The sequence below is a fragment of the Pteronotus mesoamericanus genome, unplaced genomic scaffold (assembly GCF_021234165.1).
Source record: "Pteronotus mesoamericanus isolate MK-2021 breed Mesoamerican mustached bat unplaced genomic scaffold, CSHL_Meso_final contig_347, whole genome shotgun sequence".
Classification (NCBI taxonomy): domain Eukaryota; kingdom Metazoa; phylum Chordata; class Mammalia; order Chiroptera; family Mormoopidae; genus Pteronotus; species Pteronotus mesoamericanus.
In genome coordinates, this window is record NW_026555137.1 from 3754135 (window position 1) to 3770752 (window position 16618).

General features: G+C 39.2%; 1 protein-coding gene and 1 pseudogene across 1 annotated transcript in view; one reads left to right on the forward strand and one right to left on the reverse strand.

Moving 5' to 3' along the window:
• The window catches only part of CDC73 (cell division cycle 73), a 79559-nt gene that overhangs the window by 35404 nt on the left and 27537 nt on the right, over positions 1–16618 (reverse strand). The window lies entirely within an intron of this gene.
• LOC129072904 (nudC domain-containing protein 1-like) lies at positions 12517–13953 on the forward strand (annotated as a pseudogene).

The following is a 16618-nucleotide window of genomic DNA, read 5'->3' on the forward strand; positions in this document are numbered from 1 at the left end:
AGAAAAAACTGTATACGAGATTCTGTGTATTAACATGCAATAACAAGCATGCATTCATCAACGGCTCAAGGTTTACATTAGGGGCCGATGGGATGTGTCTGCATATATTTTCCACATAAATTTTAATTTAAGAAGTGGAGACAGTCAAAAAAAACCCTTCATTTTAGATTCAGTTTTACATATCAATACATACTTAAATGTAAATAAAACATCACTGTCAATTTTAAGGAAGCTTTGTAATTGTGTGAAGGACAGATTTCAGATTTTCTGGGGTTCTAGAAACTGTATTCTGTGCAATAAGATTTAGTTGAGTTACTCCAGAAACACATTTATAAAGTTCAGATGTTTCAGCAATCTGTCTTCATCTAAGTACTTATTTTTAAAAAACAATTGAGATACTCATTTTCTTTTATTAAGACTCACATATACCGGAGAAGTTATTTTGACATGATGTGATAAAATGTGAAAAATCAATGTGTCTCAGGCTCAAGTTTTTATAAAAACAAAAAAATTAAATGTTTCAAAATAGACAAATTTGTTTTCTCATTGGTGCAAGGGCCACAACGGCATCTGAATGAGTTATTCCACGAGCGCGGTGACCGCACTCCAAAGGAGTACTTCCACTTCACTTCAAGCCTATCTGTAAAAATGCATCACGTTCCTCTCACTAAGCAGAAGTGATGACTTACAGGCACAAAGAGAAAACATTGCTGGAAACAGATAAAGGGGGAAAGGGGACAGCAGCAGCTTCACTCGATCCATTTTTAAGATGCATGTCTGCCGACCGGCAGCACACGGGAGGGTGACTTCCTGGCAGCAGGTATGCGCATGCCCACACCCGATCATTTCTTGGCACCTACTTCTTCCCAAGTGCCAGTTTACAAACCTACAGTTTTTAGTTTGGTAGATGGCAAACGGTCCGCATCACCAATTAAAAATCTTTTGGGGGAAATGGGAGAAAACTACAAATGTTCGATGAACACTTGATTCTAGATGAACAATGTACTCAATGCACTTTTATCAAGCTTTTAATAAAAAGGTAAACAAAAAAAAATCTTTGCTGAGTGTTATGGTACAAATATTTTCACAGTAATTTTGTTTGGTTCCATTGCAAAATTTAAAATCAGGAAATATTAAACCTACTAACTCTAAAATAGTGTTTTTACTTCATACAGCTATGTCAATTTATTGATCTTAAATTAGAATGTTACTTATCCTAATTCTAATAAACGTTTGTGTCTTCTATTCCGAAGATATTGCATCAAAACAGAACTGTAACATTTGATACAGGTCAGAATCACAGAAACTGTACTTATTCTTTAATATGTTGAATTCTATTTGTACTCAACTTATCTCCATTTTCAATTCATTAGTCTAAGTGTTCTATTCGACATAGAGTAATTCTCAAAGGTGAGCTAACACCCCCAGATCTTGGTTTTTCACTTAAACTCCATATATTACAAAAGACTAAAATTAAATCCCAAAATTACTAAATAAAAGTCACACATAAGATGACGATAATACCAAAGTAGGTAAGTCTGATGAAAGACAGAAGGAACCCACCCCTAAGAATAGAGTAATTCTCTCATGTATGCCCCAGCGTTAAAAAAAAAAAAGGGAGAGAGAGAAAAGCAAAGCGTATGTGGAGGCACGTGTGCCCACCCAAGTGTGCACAGAAACAGAACCCTGCGCCATCTGTCCAGCACATTCATGGTCACAGTGCAAGATCTTTAAAAAACAGTATCTCCCCTCCAGGAAACTTCAAGTGTAAAAAGCTGACTTGTGAAGAACAGCTCTTAACAGACAAATAAAATTCTCCTATCTTAGGCATCCATTTAAAATCATTTCCATATCCCTGATATTTTCTTGAAAACTGACGGTAACTGATGATACTCTTGAGCTCTCAAAGAGCACTGGACCAAATAATAGTTTCTTAGTACTGCTGAAAATCCTCATTTTAAAATAAATAATCTATTATTAATTTATATTTGACCTTCTTCCACTGTCAACGATATGCAAGCTGATTTCTTCAGCAAAATAGAAATTTCTATATTATATTTAAAATATTTAAATATTTCATCAAGTATTAACTGTGCCTTACTCATGCCCAGAACTATGTAATTTTTATTACACATGAAAACATAATTTTAAATGACAACACTGCATTTGGTCAAAGAAAAAAAATTACAAAATAATCTGTATTCTCAGTGGCGTACATACTTATGCTAGTTTATTCTGATCAGATTTTAAGTGATGAAATTCTAATTCGAGTGAATAACTTAAATGTGTAACCTCTGCCATGCAGCATAATCATACATAATCTCAACTGCACTATCACTAACATCAATTACCCAAAACCCTTCCGAAAACCGTAACAGTGGCAACACAGCTCCTGACCGACGGAGCCGCACTGTGTGCCCAGCACGGTGTTAAAGCACTTCACGTGTGACACATGATCACCCACACTCACTAGAACCTAACCAAGGACAGGACAGACTCGTACCGCTAGCAAAGCAGCAGGGCGCCCTTTCAAAGGCCACTCTCATGAACACTGCGCTACTCTGCTATAGACATCTCCCACGACAGCTACTGTAAAGTCCAAAGAGCTCAACGTGGCCTGTCCTCTGGTCTCCTACCCTCTGCTGGTCTTCACCCACTGGAGGGGCACCTGACGTTAGGTTACTGCAGTACAGAGAAGGGAAGGGAGAAGAGACCTGCCCTTCAGTTACAGTTCTCCTTTTCGCTGGTGACGTCTGGTGGCCAGAACCCTAGAGAAGCCTAAGCTTTGCTGCTTATCCCTCGCTCCTGTGGGCACCGAGACACATCTGGGAACAACAGGCGTGGCACTTAAAAATTACAACGCGTGCTTCTGCTGAAGCACAACTCACCATTCTTAACAGACAAAGATGCGCCGCATCCATCCGCTCTCCTGGCCACTCACTGTGTGTTGTGATGAGATGGTGGAACCCTCTGACCCAGCAGATTTGGGCTCTCCCACCCCCGGTTTTTACTGCCTAACTTCAAAATCTGACTATTACATTAACATAGATTTAGGAAGCAAAAATAACACCCCCATTTTACACTTTTAACATACCTCGTAGATTATCAGGGTATCATTTAAATATTACTCTCAGAAGTCAGGTTACATCACATACTAAAAAGGGGCATCTTGACTTCAGGAAGAAACCGACCACTGTACGCTCCATCAACACAAACACACACCCTTGTCCAAGCATAACACAACGATAAACCTCACGACTTTCAAGACACAACTTGCTAGTGGAGGAGGGAGAGCATTCTTGTCTCTGCAGGAATGTCTGCCCCACCTCTGCCACAGCAAATGCCTGAGCCAGGGAACGAGGAGAGCTAAAGCAGCTGCCTCCATCTATTCACTTATCTAAGTATTTCAACTTGCAACTGAATTTCGACGGATTCTAAATTTGTATCCCACTTGAGACAGTATCATAAACACCGAAAAAATAAAAACAGGTCAACAGCACGTTAAAATATATATTAATTCAAGTTCAATAACTGTTGAACTGAAATATAACTACAGAAGAGAAAAACATGTATATTTATTTATTATATAACACCCAACAGATCAACTGACTCAAAGAATAAAAAGAACTCAGCAAATCAGTCAAAAGCAAGATTAAAATACTATAACAAGTGTCTTTTCTTAAAATTGTTTAAGTTTGTAGTTTGTGTGAACGGAAATCACTACATGATTAAAGGTATAGAATTCGGGAAAAATGAATCGATAACTAAGAAAATATTTAAAATGATACAAAACTTACTATAAAGCAATTAACAGTTTTGGTTTGTGCAGGCACAAGGATTAGGCAGTTATACTTTTTTAAAAAATTAGATCTGAAAGAGATCCTAACATGTATACTAACCTGGTATCACGAACAAATTAGAATTTGGTATACCATGAGTCAACAGAAAAACTGGCTGATGTCTAAGGTTTAATATTTAGGATTCAGGTTAAGTCCTCGTGCTATTACTTACCTCATGCTATTAAAAAATAAATGAATTCCAAGTTGAGCAAAGTAAGTATAACACTGCACTAACAATTACCAAAGCTGTCATGTGCCAGGTACCATTAAGCATTTTAATGAGGGGGTAAGCGACTATCTTATTGATCACAGAGTATAAAATAAATCATAGAAAAAGAAATCAAGCAGAAAAAGATAAACAAAATACTAACCTCTACATAAACTAATGCCATAAACCAAATTAAAAGCAAAAAAGCGAAACAGAAATTGAGAAAAAAACGTATAAGAATGTTGCTATAAAAAGAATTCCTAGAAGCCACAAACAACAATGAAATAATCCAATAAATAAAATTATTCGGTCTCACTAATCACATAAATTTACTTGAAAACTAGGTCCCTTCTTCATCAAACTGGAAGACAGTTTTTAAAATAATAGTCTATGACAGTTCTGAGAATAAGAACGTCCCCAGTGGCAGTGTAAAGTGGTAAAGTCTTTCTGAAAAACAACTTAAAAATATTTAACAAGAGCCTTTGAACCATCAGCCCACAATTAAAATCTATTATAAGGCAATATTCAAGAAAGTAAAACACAAGGAAAAAAATTTTAACGTTCAAAACAAAAATTAAATAAACTACGGTAGTTAAAATCACAGTCATATAAAACTTGGATTTAGAGACTATTTAATAACACAGAAAACCACTCACATACTGTATTAAGTCTCTCCCCGCCCCCAAAATCAGTATACTATGTAGTATGGTTCATATTCCACAATGATACATATTAAAAAAATAAAAACCCCAAAAATGAATGCTCCGGAAAAAAGAATGGTAACGATTTCTGGGAAATGGAATGTCTGTTTTCTTCTTATACTTTTCAATTTCTCTAGGTTTAAAAAGCAGTAAAAAATAAAGTCATTTCCAAGCTAATGAGCATCATATACAAAATATATCTTGTGTACTGTATTCACTAACTCTACTCTAACATAATAAATTTCAAATATTTTGAAAGAACTTCCTAGAGTTATAGAAGATAACCAAAATTTTAATAAAATGATTGGACTAGATCTTTAAGAGATAGTTTTTCAATTGTTCATACATTTTTTAAGGGACTACAATTTGTGCCCTGGCCAGGTAGCTCAGTTAGCTAGAGTGTCTTCCAATAAGCCAAGGTTGCAAGTTTGATCCCTGGTCAGGGCACATATAAGAATCAACCAACGAATGCATCAGTAAGTGGGACAACAAATCAATGTCTGATGTTTTTTTTTAGAAAGAGAGAAACAACAGACACAATTTTGCTGGGTGCTAACACTACGATGATAACTACCCAACGTACGGTCTGTATCCAATAAATGATGTTTGGGTAACTGAATCGCCACAAGAAAAATAATTAGATCCATTCCTCAACCATGTATCAGAATAATCTTCCAACAGATCAAATATCTTAATGTAAATAATGAAACAAACCAGTTCTGGAGGGGAAAACGTGAATTCCTTTATAATCTCTTGTATGGCAATACAAACGTAAAATCAGAAGACAAACAAGTAACTGGGAAAAGATATTTGCAACCCATAAAGGTTTTACCATATTAGACTCTAGAACTCTGCCATCAGGCTAATAGAAACCCTTGAGCCTGATCCTCCTCAAAAATTAAAGAAACAGTGAAAAGTACATTCATCTGAGAAATATTTACTGCGAGCCCAGGCACTGAGACATGAGCTGTAGGCCAACCTGTGAACAAAAACAATCATTAGGCTGTTGAGATAATACTCCTCGCACAGAGAAAACCACAGATCAAATCCTCAGGTAAGCAGAAAGGTAACTAGGATAACTGTCATGAAGCACAGAACAGGGGATCAGACCTCCTCTGTGTTGCCGAGGGTCAGAAAAGCCTTCTTGGAGAAAATGTTCAAGCTAACATCTAAGTAACGACTAGAGGCTAATCTAGTAACATGGGCACAATTCCAGGAAGAGGAACAACAGGCACAATGCCCCCATGGTGGGGAAAAACCATGGCACAAAAATGTGGAGAAAGTTTGGCATGTGCTGATGCCAGGAAGGGAGAAAAAGATAGGGACAGGTAAAACCACAAGACTTGTGGCACCTGTTAAGAATGATGGTTTTCATGCCCAGGAGTGATGGGAAGCCATGAAAGACACAGCGATGTTTGCAAAATGGAAAAAAAAAAACCCAGTCTGGCTCAAGCCTACTGGCTTCTGTGTCCTTAGGTGCTCAAAGCAACATGCAGAACAGACTGCGGAGACACAGAAGTGACGTGACCGACTATGAGACCGCGGCATGTCCAGGGAAGATACAAAATGGTTTGGACCAGGAAGGATGCTATTGGACCCCAGAGGGATGCCAGAGAAGCTGGGAAGGAAGGTCAGTGGGCATCGTGCTGTCTTCATATTGTAGACAAGGGAGAGGAAATATGGGGCAGAGATGGTGCCAAGGACCGCGACAGAACCGCCATGTGATACCCGACTCACAGGGATGATGTAACAGACAGCCACCAGAAACATGTAAAAGGACTGTCCAGTGGCACTGAGGACCTACATGTTATGAAGCATCAACAACAATAAGGATTTTAACTACTACTCTACACACATGTGAAAGTATGGAAAATAACTAGAAATAGCATGTGTAATATGAGCCTAAGAATCATTCCCTTGACACACACTTTTCAAGCAACACCTATGGGCCAAGTATTCTGCTCTTGACATGGGGCACCATGCAGGACAAGATGGGGTTCTTGCCTTCAGATCTTCATAGTCAAAGAAAATCATCCAAGTAAATAAATAGGCAAGAATATTACCAGAAGAAAAAACTGGGAGGTCTTCCCAAGAAAGTAGCCTTTGAATTGAGACACGAATGACGAGGCACCAGTCAGTCTTACTAAGAGCAAGAAGAAGGACCCAGGCAAACAAAACTGCAAAGACAAAGCCCAGAAGTTGAGAAGAACCTAACAAGTTGGCAGAAAAACAGTAAAAACCCAGTGGAACGGAACCGTAGCAAGACCCTTTCTCAAAACCTTTACTCTAGTGCAGGACATTGTGGATGGAATTCATAAAGTCCCTAATTTGAATGTGAAAAAACATTTTGCAATTTTATTTTAACTAACTTCTAACAGAAATGAGCGTTTCCATCCTTTGTGCATGTAGGCTACAAACCAGAGTACTGTGAACAGTGGCTGTGACTTTGTCATCAGCAGAAATCAGTTCTTCTCATATTGCATCACAACTGCTACATGCACCTTGAAATACTGTATATGCTCATACTTTAAATTTCTGGCATTTATTAGATTTTTCACTGGATCTTGTTTTACATATATAATACATTCATAAAGAAGTACAAACTACTGTGTCATAACTAGCATTTTTAAAATATCTTGATAACTTTATTTCATTTTAATCAGTTTTCTTTTCTCATCTTTTGTATTTTATATTACACATTAAAGACATTCGGAGAGGGACTCATAGGATTCACCAGTCAAACAAATGGACCCATGACATAAAAAAAGATTATGAACCTCTAATCTAGAGTAAAAGAAAGCTAAGATTTCTATCAACTAAATGCAACTTTGGTGCTTGTTTGGACTCTATTTCCAACAAATGAATTCAAAGGGACATTTTTCAGAAAAATCAAAGAAACTAGAAAATGAACTGAGTATTAGAGGATACCAAAAAATTATTATTTATGTTGTTATGTACGATAAATCCTCTGTGGCTAGGTTAAAAAAAACAAAACTCCATGATTTTTAGAAGTGCAAAGTATGTAGGCACAAAACATCAGTGTCTGGATTTTCCTTTACAATCCTTCCAGAACATGAGAGATGTGGAACAGAAGAACTAAGAGGGGTTTTAAAATGATAATGATAGAATCTATGTGATGGACTGATAGAAAATCATACTAATTATAGTTCTCTGTTTATGTCTGAAGTTTTTCAAAATTCAGGAAAAAAACGGGGGGTGAGATAAAAGGCATTCAGTGGTTGCTTTGCAAGAAGCAGCCCCCTAAAGGAAAGTAAATTACAAAGACGTACCATGGGTTATAGAACAAATGAAAGAAAGACGCCCCTTTCTCCAACACGACAGGTATCCTAGCCCAGGCCGCGGGATTTGATGAGGCTAACGAGGACGTTCTGTCCTCCCTGTTAGACTCGGGCGGGGCGGGGAAGGCAGTGGCACTATTGAAAACTGCTCTGGAATTATTCACATTTTCCTGAGTATGTACTCCCTGCCTGACAGCACTCACTGCAAAGAAAAAAAAAACTATTTCTCCTTATTCAGCCGCCTTTGATCAAATTAGCCTACCTTGGCACCAGAAATAGCAATAGTTTAGAAGAAATAGTAAGTTACAGTCTTAAGCTAATAAGTGCTGATTAAGTTTTGGCTTTATACAAAGGAACACCTGACAACTCAGAAGAACAGTGTGGGAGGGCAGGAGGAGGAGAGCTGGGTGGTTGCAGATACGCATGAACATCGCAATGCAAGGCCCTCAGGCTTCAGGATGGCGGGAAGGGAGACGGGGATGGGGGAGCCAGCACCGTACTTAGACACTGGACTGTACAAAGTGGTTCCCAGGTTGTCACAAAATGACCAACTACAAAGCAGCCTTTGCATGGTGTGAGGGAGGGGCTGCCCATTTCTCTGGCTCGGCCTCTGTACAGAGAAAGTGACAAGGTCTGCCCCCTGCAGGAAGATGGCTTCCCTGCCCATTACACCATCCTACTCACCTCACCTGCCATCACACTCAACAGGCTCCTCTGTCTTTGCAGTGTTTTCTCAGCCCAGCGGATTGGGGGGGGGGGGGGGGGGGAGAACTTAGTAACTTTGTTCTCCAAATGCCGTCTGTGGTTGAAATCGCCACCCTCTGCTCTGGGCTCCCAGCAGCAGTGGCCGGGCTCTGAGTTGCTCCAGGACCCCGAGGAGGGTGTAAGCCCTCGGGCTCCCGGCACCAGGCGCACGGCCATGGAGTGGCTTCAGTGCACTGTGAGCGGGCCCGTCATAAAATCCAAATGCAATGCCACCTGGATGCCACAAAGAAGCATGTTTTTGTAACATCTACCATACTATGACCTTTACACTGGTGTTTAATGCTTTAAAAAAATTACACAAGCTTTTCAAAAATACTAATGATGACTCAAAGTTTAAAAATAAATCAAATGTATGCCACAGGTCTCCTAAAAACTGATATCCATTAATTTATTAGAAGGCAATTGATGAATTGTATCTCTTACACATTTAATCCATATTTTTTTTAAAATTCCCCAAATCTATTTATAAAGTTTTAAATGCTTTTCCCATTAAAGTAACTTTGGAGGGGGGAAAAAATCTGACAATATATACCAAAGTTCTTGATAAATTATGATGTACTCACAATATTAACCATCAGAATGGTTTTCACAGCTCTATCTATATTAAAATTCAACAGTTCCCAAGGACACTATTAAGTATTTTGTACAGCTTTTTAGCTAATTTATTTAGCTAAATAAATTTAGATAATTTATTAAATTCTATCATATTAAAAGCTGAATTTTGAGGTTTCCTAATAAAGAATACTAAAAGCTTTCTACATAAGAGAAGTTAAACATTTTTTGAAAAGCTGAGGACCTGTTTAATTTTAGTTCTCAAGTTTGATATATTAAAACATAGACGTTTTCAATTCCAGAATATGTATGGCAACATACATAAGACAGAGATGACAAAAAGACACTGTAAGAAAACTGAAGAATCTAAAAATATCAAATTTAGGGAAGTAAATAATTAGATTAATAGTGTTCAAAATTCATTCCTTGTTTATAGATGATGATAAAAAACTGAATCAATTATTTCTTATTCAAATTGTAATTTGTACAAGTGTCAGAATAACATGCTATCAAAATAATTAAGCTTGATCTTATATATTACTGCAAAAATCTAAATGTAAAGGTTTTTCATGACGAGAACTATGACATCAACAGTAAGACAATTGCTTGAGTTCTATGATACAGCCTTTGTCTCCAATTAAAATAAAAATCTTCGAGAGCTTTAATTCCTTAGCATTACAAATGAATGTATCTTCAACTTATTCACAGTAAAACATTATTCTAAAATTTCAAATAAAACTTTAATTTCGTCTGGACCAGAAGCAGCAAGAGTTAAAACAGGTATTTAAAATAAAAGTAGTAACAGTCACTCACAGAGGAACATGAGCAGCAGGAAAGACAAGAAGAACACTAAAAGAAACATCCATCAAGAAAAAGACCTGAAAAAAAAACCCCAAAACTTAGAATTAAAGATCAAATGAAGTTTGGCAAGGTGGGGGCCAGGCGCGGGGGGGGGAGGGTGAACTAACTAGACAATCCATGAATAATGACAAATACTAAGGCAACTAAGAAAATAAAATTTGAGTGTTGAATTTGTACAGAAGAATGGAAATCCACTGAAGATTTAAACCAATCCATGAAGACCTGGAAACCGATGCGGCAAACTGAAACCCTGCCAACAGCCAGCAGAGAAGTGCCCATCAAGGAAGTATCTAAACACCAGTTGCAGCATGTCATCAAATACACTAGGCCGTTTTTCATAGGAAGGAATTCAAATCATCTATCATTAAATAAAAGGAAATCATCTTTTTTCCTCAAAGTAATGAAAAACATATATATAAAAAATAAAATCGTCTTTGTTTAAAAAACAGTGATGGTTAGTCTACAAAGACACTGAGAAGGAGTTAAAAAAGTAAATTTAAAAGTAAAACACATTCAATACTGATAATCATCTTATTAAAATTAAAGGGATTCAAATTGTACTGATGAAGGTAAAGAGAAATTATAATAAGAAGCTACATTGTACTATGTCCAAGAGACTGTTAAATTTAAAGGAAATTAGTTTGTTTCTGTGCATGAGTCATATATATATAATTACAGCATTTACACATGGACGTACAATTAAAAGAGTACACACAGATCAAATTGAAATTTCATAGTACAAATTTTTATCATATTCATAAAATACCATTATATTTCCTAACTGGTTTCTGTTTTCTCCTAGTCTTCCATTTTTTTAATTTATTGATTTCGGAGGAAGGGGAAAAGGGAGGGAGAGAGAAACACCCACTGGCTGTTGCGCTTGTCTGTGCATTCACGGGCGGACTCCTGCGCGTGCCCTGACCGGGGACCGAACATACCGCCTTGGCGCATGGGGAGTCGCTTTACACCAACGGAGCACCCAGCCAGGGCTCTGCTATTCTTAGAATGATCAATATTATAACACTTTGAAGCAAGATTATGTTAACATTATTACTAAAAATTACACAATGGTTTTTAGGTCACTTCTGATCTATGTACCTAAATAACTCTTTCTTTGTCTCTTTCAAAAATAAGACGCAGGAGTTTCATAATCACAGCATTAACTATGTGGTCACTGGTAGATTAATTTTAAAAGATATGTTACAGATATTATCAAAATCACTAAAATATTTTCCTTCGTATTCTATTTTTTAAGAGAATTTTTACAAGTTTATTTGAGCCAAACTGATGACATATGCCAGGCAGCAGATCTTAAAATGCTCTTGCTGAGATACGTGCGTATTTTAGATAAACTCTTTAATGAAGTACAGAGCTAAACTAATGGAGTTTAATTACAAGTTCACACCAAACATAACATGCACTACACAGTGGATTTTTTCTTTCTTTACTTTTAAATTTTTATTGAATTTATCGGGGCAATGGATTTTCAATAAATCTTAGTAAGATACAAAAGCTTTTATTTAACATGCATTAAAATTTCCTAACACCTACTAATAGATGCTCTGTTGCCATAATTCATTTTTCTTGAAGTATATTAGCAACAAAATGCTGATTATGGCCCTGGCCAGGTGGCTGACTTGGTTGAAGCATCGTCCCTTATACCAGAAGGTTGCAGGTTAGATCCCCTGTCAGGGGCATACGGGAGGCAACTGATCGATGTTTCTCTCTCACATGGATGTTTCTCTCCCCCCTCATTTCCTTTCTCTCTAAAAGCAATAAAAATATCCTTGGGTGAGGTTTTTTAAAATGATCATGCTGACAAAATATTAAGATAAAATGAGACTTTACTGTCTCTCACCACAAAGAAGGTACCAGAGTAAGGAGATTTAATATCCACGTATCTAAGTAAGTGCTCACACCAAATACTACCCAACTTAACAATGTGCTATTTTCTGTACTGTTCAGTATGAAAAGTTTACAAGATATTATGTTTAACATAAAAATATTTCTGCAATAGCTATTACAATGAATTCAGTGTAACAAACAGTACTGAAAGGAACAACACTAAACAAGGTATGCCTGTGTACATTTAAACCTCAAAACAAATCCCGGAGGAAGTTATTACAGTATCTTTTTCCGGGTGAGAACATTATCTTTACTCTACAATAAGGACATGAGGCAGTGTTTTCTGGGAGGGGAGCCACGCGGCCTCCCAGCCTCCATGCTCTGAGGGAAGCGCCGACCTTTCAACAAGAGCTTTGTTAATTCTCACGCCAGGATCCTGGAAGGCAATGGAGGTGGCCGCCAAGTGCTCTCTGCGGGGGAAGAGACCTCAGCTGGACCTCCGATTCAAGGGTTACAAACTCTCCCTCGAGCCACTGCCCTGTTACCAGCTGGAGCTTGAAGCAGAAAAAAAAAAAAATTTGAGATGATCAACACACACTGGAATACCTATATGCTTCTGGAATGGGCAGTTGCCCACACTGACTCACAGTATCGAGACCATGTCTACTACACAGATGACCTTGGAAGGATTACGAATTACACAGCGATGCTGGAAACTGCCTTAGAACAACCCACGAGAGGAGTGTCAAATGCCTGCAGATGAGAGCAAACAACAACCACCTTTGCGCAGTCATCCATTTCACCTTTTCTACCTGGGTCCCTTTGTCGGGTAGAACAGGAAGATCAGATCTCACTGGAACAGAGGAGTGTGGAAACAGTGCTTCTGAAAAAGGGGAGATCATGTTTAATGAAGGGCTAGGCAATTCTTTTATCTTTAACTCATAGGGCCTCCCTGTTGAAAGCTGAAGAACATTCAAATAGCTACCCTACTTCTTTGAATACAGAGAAGAAGAATTGGACATGAAAGGAAGTGGCTTCTTTGTTTCCTTGGAGTACATCGCTATCGATAAGAAAAATCAAGATAATAAAAACTATGAAACTATTAGGCGTGATATTCTCCATGGAAAATCAGGACCACATTATACTGATAGTGAGCCCAGCAGAAACGGTCTAATGATTATCTCCTCAATTCCTTCACGTTTGTTCCAGCTGGTCAAGACACGGAAGAAAATAAAGATGACAACATGTCAGAGAAACTCAAAGAGCCTCTGTATTGCTGGGAATAGGCTGAAAATGATTTGACGATCATGATTCAGCTTCCAGAAGTCAGTACGAAGCGGATATTCAAGCACAGTTTTTGCATGATCACATCAACACTGCAGGGTCAGAGGTTTTGGGAAGGACATCTCTGCTCATCTACTGATCATGAAAGCAGTGCATGGATAATAATAATAAAAAACTTGGAGATTTTCTTGATTAAGGAGAATGAAGGGCTGACCTGGCCTGAGCTAGCGGCATAAGCAAGGGGGATCTGTAAGAGACTCAGCCCAATGTGCTGCTACTTTGATGCATCTGACCTCTGAAGAACTGAATCTAAATCCGCATAAAGAACACCCTCCTGTAATGCTCAAGATTTAGAGTAATATATTTTCTTTGACGAGAGTTCCAATTTATGCAAATCTGAAGACAATACATTAAAAACCACTCATGTGGTGAAAGCTGGGAGCGGGCAGCACCTTCTGCCTGCCACAGTGAGTTCCAGAGAAGGGCCTGCCTGCTTGCCCCGGGGAACGGGTGCCGAACTCTGCAGCCACACCCCAGCAGACAGGCCAGGGTGTGCGGGCGCATCGCAACTTCCACTGCTTTGGGCTACATCCAAGTAGCAAGACACAAAAACTTCCTTGCCGGTGCCGCAAATGCCTCCTGGGCCGCCCTCAAGCGAGCCTCTGGCGGTTCCGTCCCTCATCGGCCCACTCCCAGGTCCACTGCACTCTGCAACTGGACGGAAGGCCGGAGAGTGGGGCAGGCTGCAAAGCAGCAAGCCTAGAAACCAATGTTCTGACGACCAGAAACCTCTTTTTTAATAAAAGTTAAAAACATAGAATTAGTTACTCCAACACACTGGCCCGTCTATGCTGGGAAAAGTGTCATTGGTAGCTGGAAGCCTGGGCAGTCAGACAGTATGTAACCTGTTAGGTTTTAATGTGTTAAATAAAAGTATCTTGTATGAAAAAAATCAATGAATCAATAAAATCACACGACCACTGACAGAAAGGTAAAGTGACCTTCTCAACTTCCTTAGTTGCAGAATGAATGGAAGAGCTAGGATTCAAAGCCAGGACTGACTTCAAAGCCTTAAGTCTACAGTGTTTCCAACTGCTTAATTTCTCTTGAATTTCTCTTGAACCTTTACTTAGATCAGGACTTCAAACAGGAAGGCCAGCGGCCGCAGAAGGTGGTACACAGGAGGGAAACAGGACAGATAACGGTGCTCAAGCCACGAGGCCTGGGGCGACCACAGAAAACACCCCTCCTGGCAGAGGCGGCGGCCTCAGCGACCGCTGTGATTCAAGACAGGGGGCTGGGTTCGCCAAAGCAGCTGGACATCCAGGCTGTTCGTGTGACATACTCTTAGGATGATCAGGCGGGCAGTGTCGGACGCTGGGAAGAAACATTCCTGTGCGCACCCATACACCCAAACAAGCAGCCTTCCCCCAAACCGCCCCGCCTGCCATGCTCTCCCCGCCAGGACGTTCACGCAGACTCTGGGTCGCTAGTCCTAGATGTGCCTTCCTGCTACCTTCAAGTCGACTCCTGCCCAAACTTCAGGCCTTATCTCCACAACTGCCTACTCAATGGACCAGTCTGATTCTTTGAGAAGCTCTCCAGCCTCAGGTTCTCGTGGTACAACAGACCTCCCCGCACTTGGCACAGCCACACGCTTCGGTCTCTGAGTGGCCGACTGAGGCGTCTCTCCTCCAAGAGACTCCAGAGAAAGCCCATGAGAACACTGTCTATCTGTCTTCTTTGCCGTCCCAGGACCAAGTGCAGGGCATGGCATCGCACCAACACTCCGCCGGGGTTTGCTGTGATTACAGCGCTCCTAACCCTCCACAGATAAACTAGTCAATCAGCAACTGAGTAAGAATGAAAAAACTCTTAACACAGGGAGCAGGGAGGTGACTAAAGCATGCACTTCTGCTTAAGAACAGAAGTTCGTGAAGAGACTGAGATTCTGGAGCCTTCTAGAAAGTGAAGGTTGATGGTGATGTTATACCTCTAACACAGACACTGAAAATATACCCAAGTTTACTTACTACCAGAAAAATGACTCCCCAAAGACTTCTTATCAGAACTACTGTCTGTCAGAGTCAACTCGAATAATGACTTTCAAGGAAAGCTTTAGATGTGCCCAATTTCAGAGTGCAAAACGTTTCCCCCGAAGTGCTCAGATAGAACGGTAATCAATCGACAGTCAGTGACATTCAGTAAGAACCGAGGAAGGAATCAACAGGCTACCTGAACAAGCGAGGTAGAGTGAGGCTGAAATAAAGGCATGCTAAATTCAATGACAGAATCCTTACAGATTGGCAATTTTCAACCTTTATCTCACAGCACACAAAAATTTACTAAAATTCTGCGACCAAAAAAATATACCAAAAAATATACTTTTTGCTGATCTGATAAAAAAATAGATATAATTTTGACTTATCCACACCAGATGGCTATTGTTGTGTTGTTGGCTGTTGTCATTTTTTATTTGACAGTCTAAGGGAAAAGAGGTCAGTGCCCCTGACCAAACAGTCAGGTAGTGCATACTTTAAATATTGGTGCAGCACACCAGCTGAAAATCACTGTTATAGATAACAAAGAGCGAACTATGATCCTATTTTCTTACTCCCTCTCCAGTGGAACCATAGCTAAGTTCCTTCCTACTACCTCACAAAGAAAGGTCTTCATCAACCCCTCTCATTTACTAAATTTAATCTTCATTAAAGCATGCTCTGATGGCATTTTCTTAGTCTAATATGGGGAATCCAGGAAAATATTTTCCGGTGTTCCGGTACTAACTGGTTTCTACTCTCAACCCGTAACTCCCGAGATGGCTTAACCTAAAGTGACCTGGTACAATACTAGGTCTTCCCAGTATTCTCAACAGGAGGGAGGAAAAGGCATACTCACGATAAATGAGCTTGGAAAAGAGGGCATATTCTTGATTCATCTATTATAAATGAGATTCCTGTACCACAAAATCTGCTTTAATTTCTAGTATTTCTTAAACATTATAGAACCCAAATACTACATTTTGGAAAAAAGCTCGCAGCTCACAAAAGCCCTCTAACAACCCATCCACATTCACGCCTTGGCCTCTGGAACTTTACCATGAAATGTATTGCTTGACTTCAGTCAAAACTAACCAGCGACCCGACTACATAAACTTGTAACTATAAAGACACCTGGGCTTCTGTTCCTACAGTAAACTTGAGTAAATTATTCCTTTTGTGAAATATTAACAAATATTACCAATATCCTGGCTGAGCATTAATT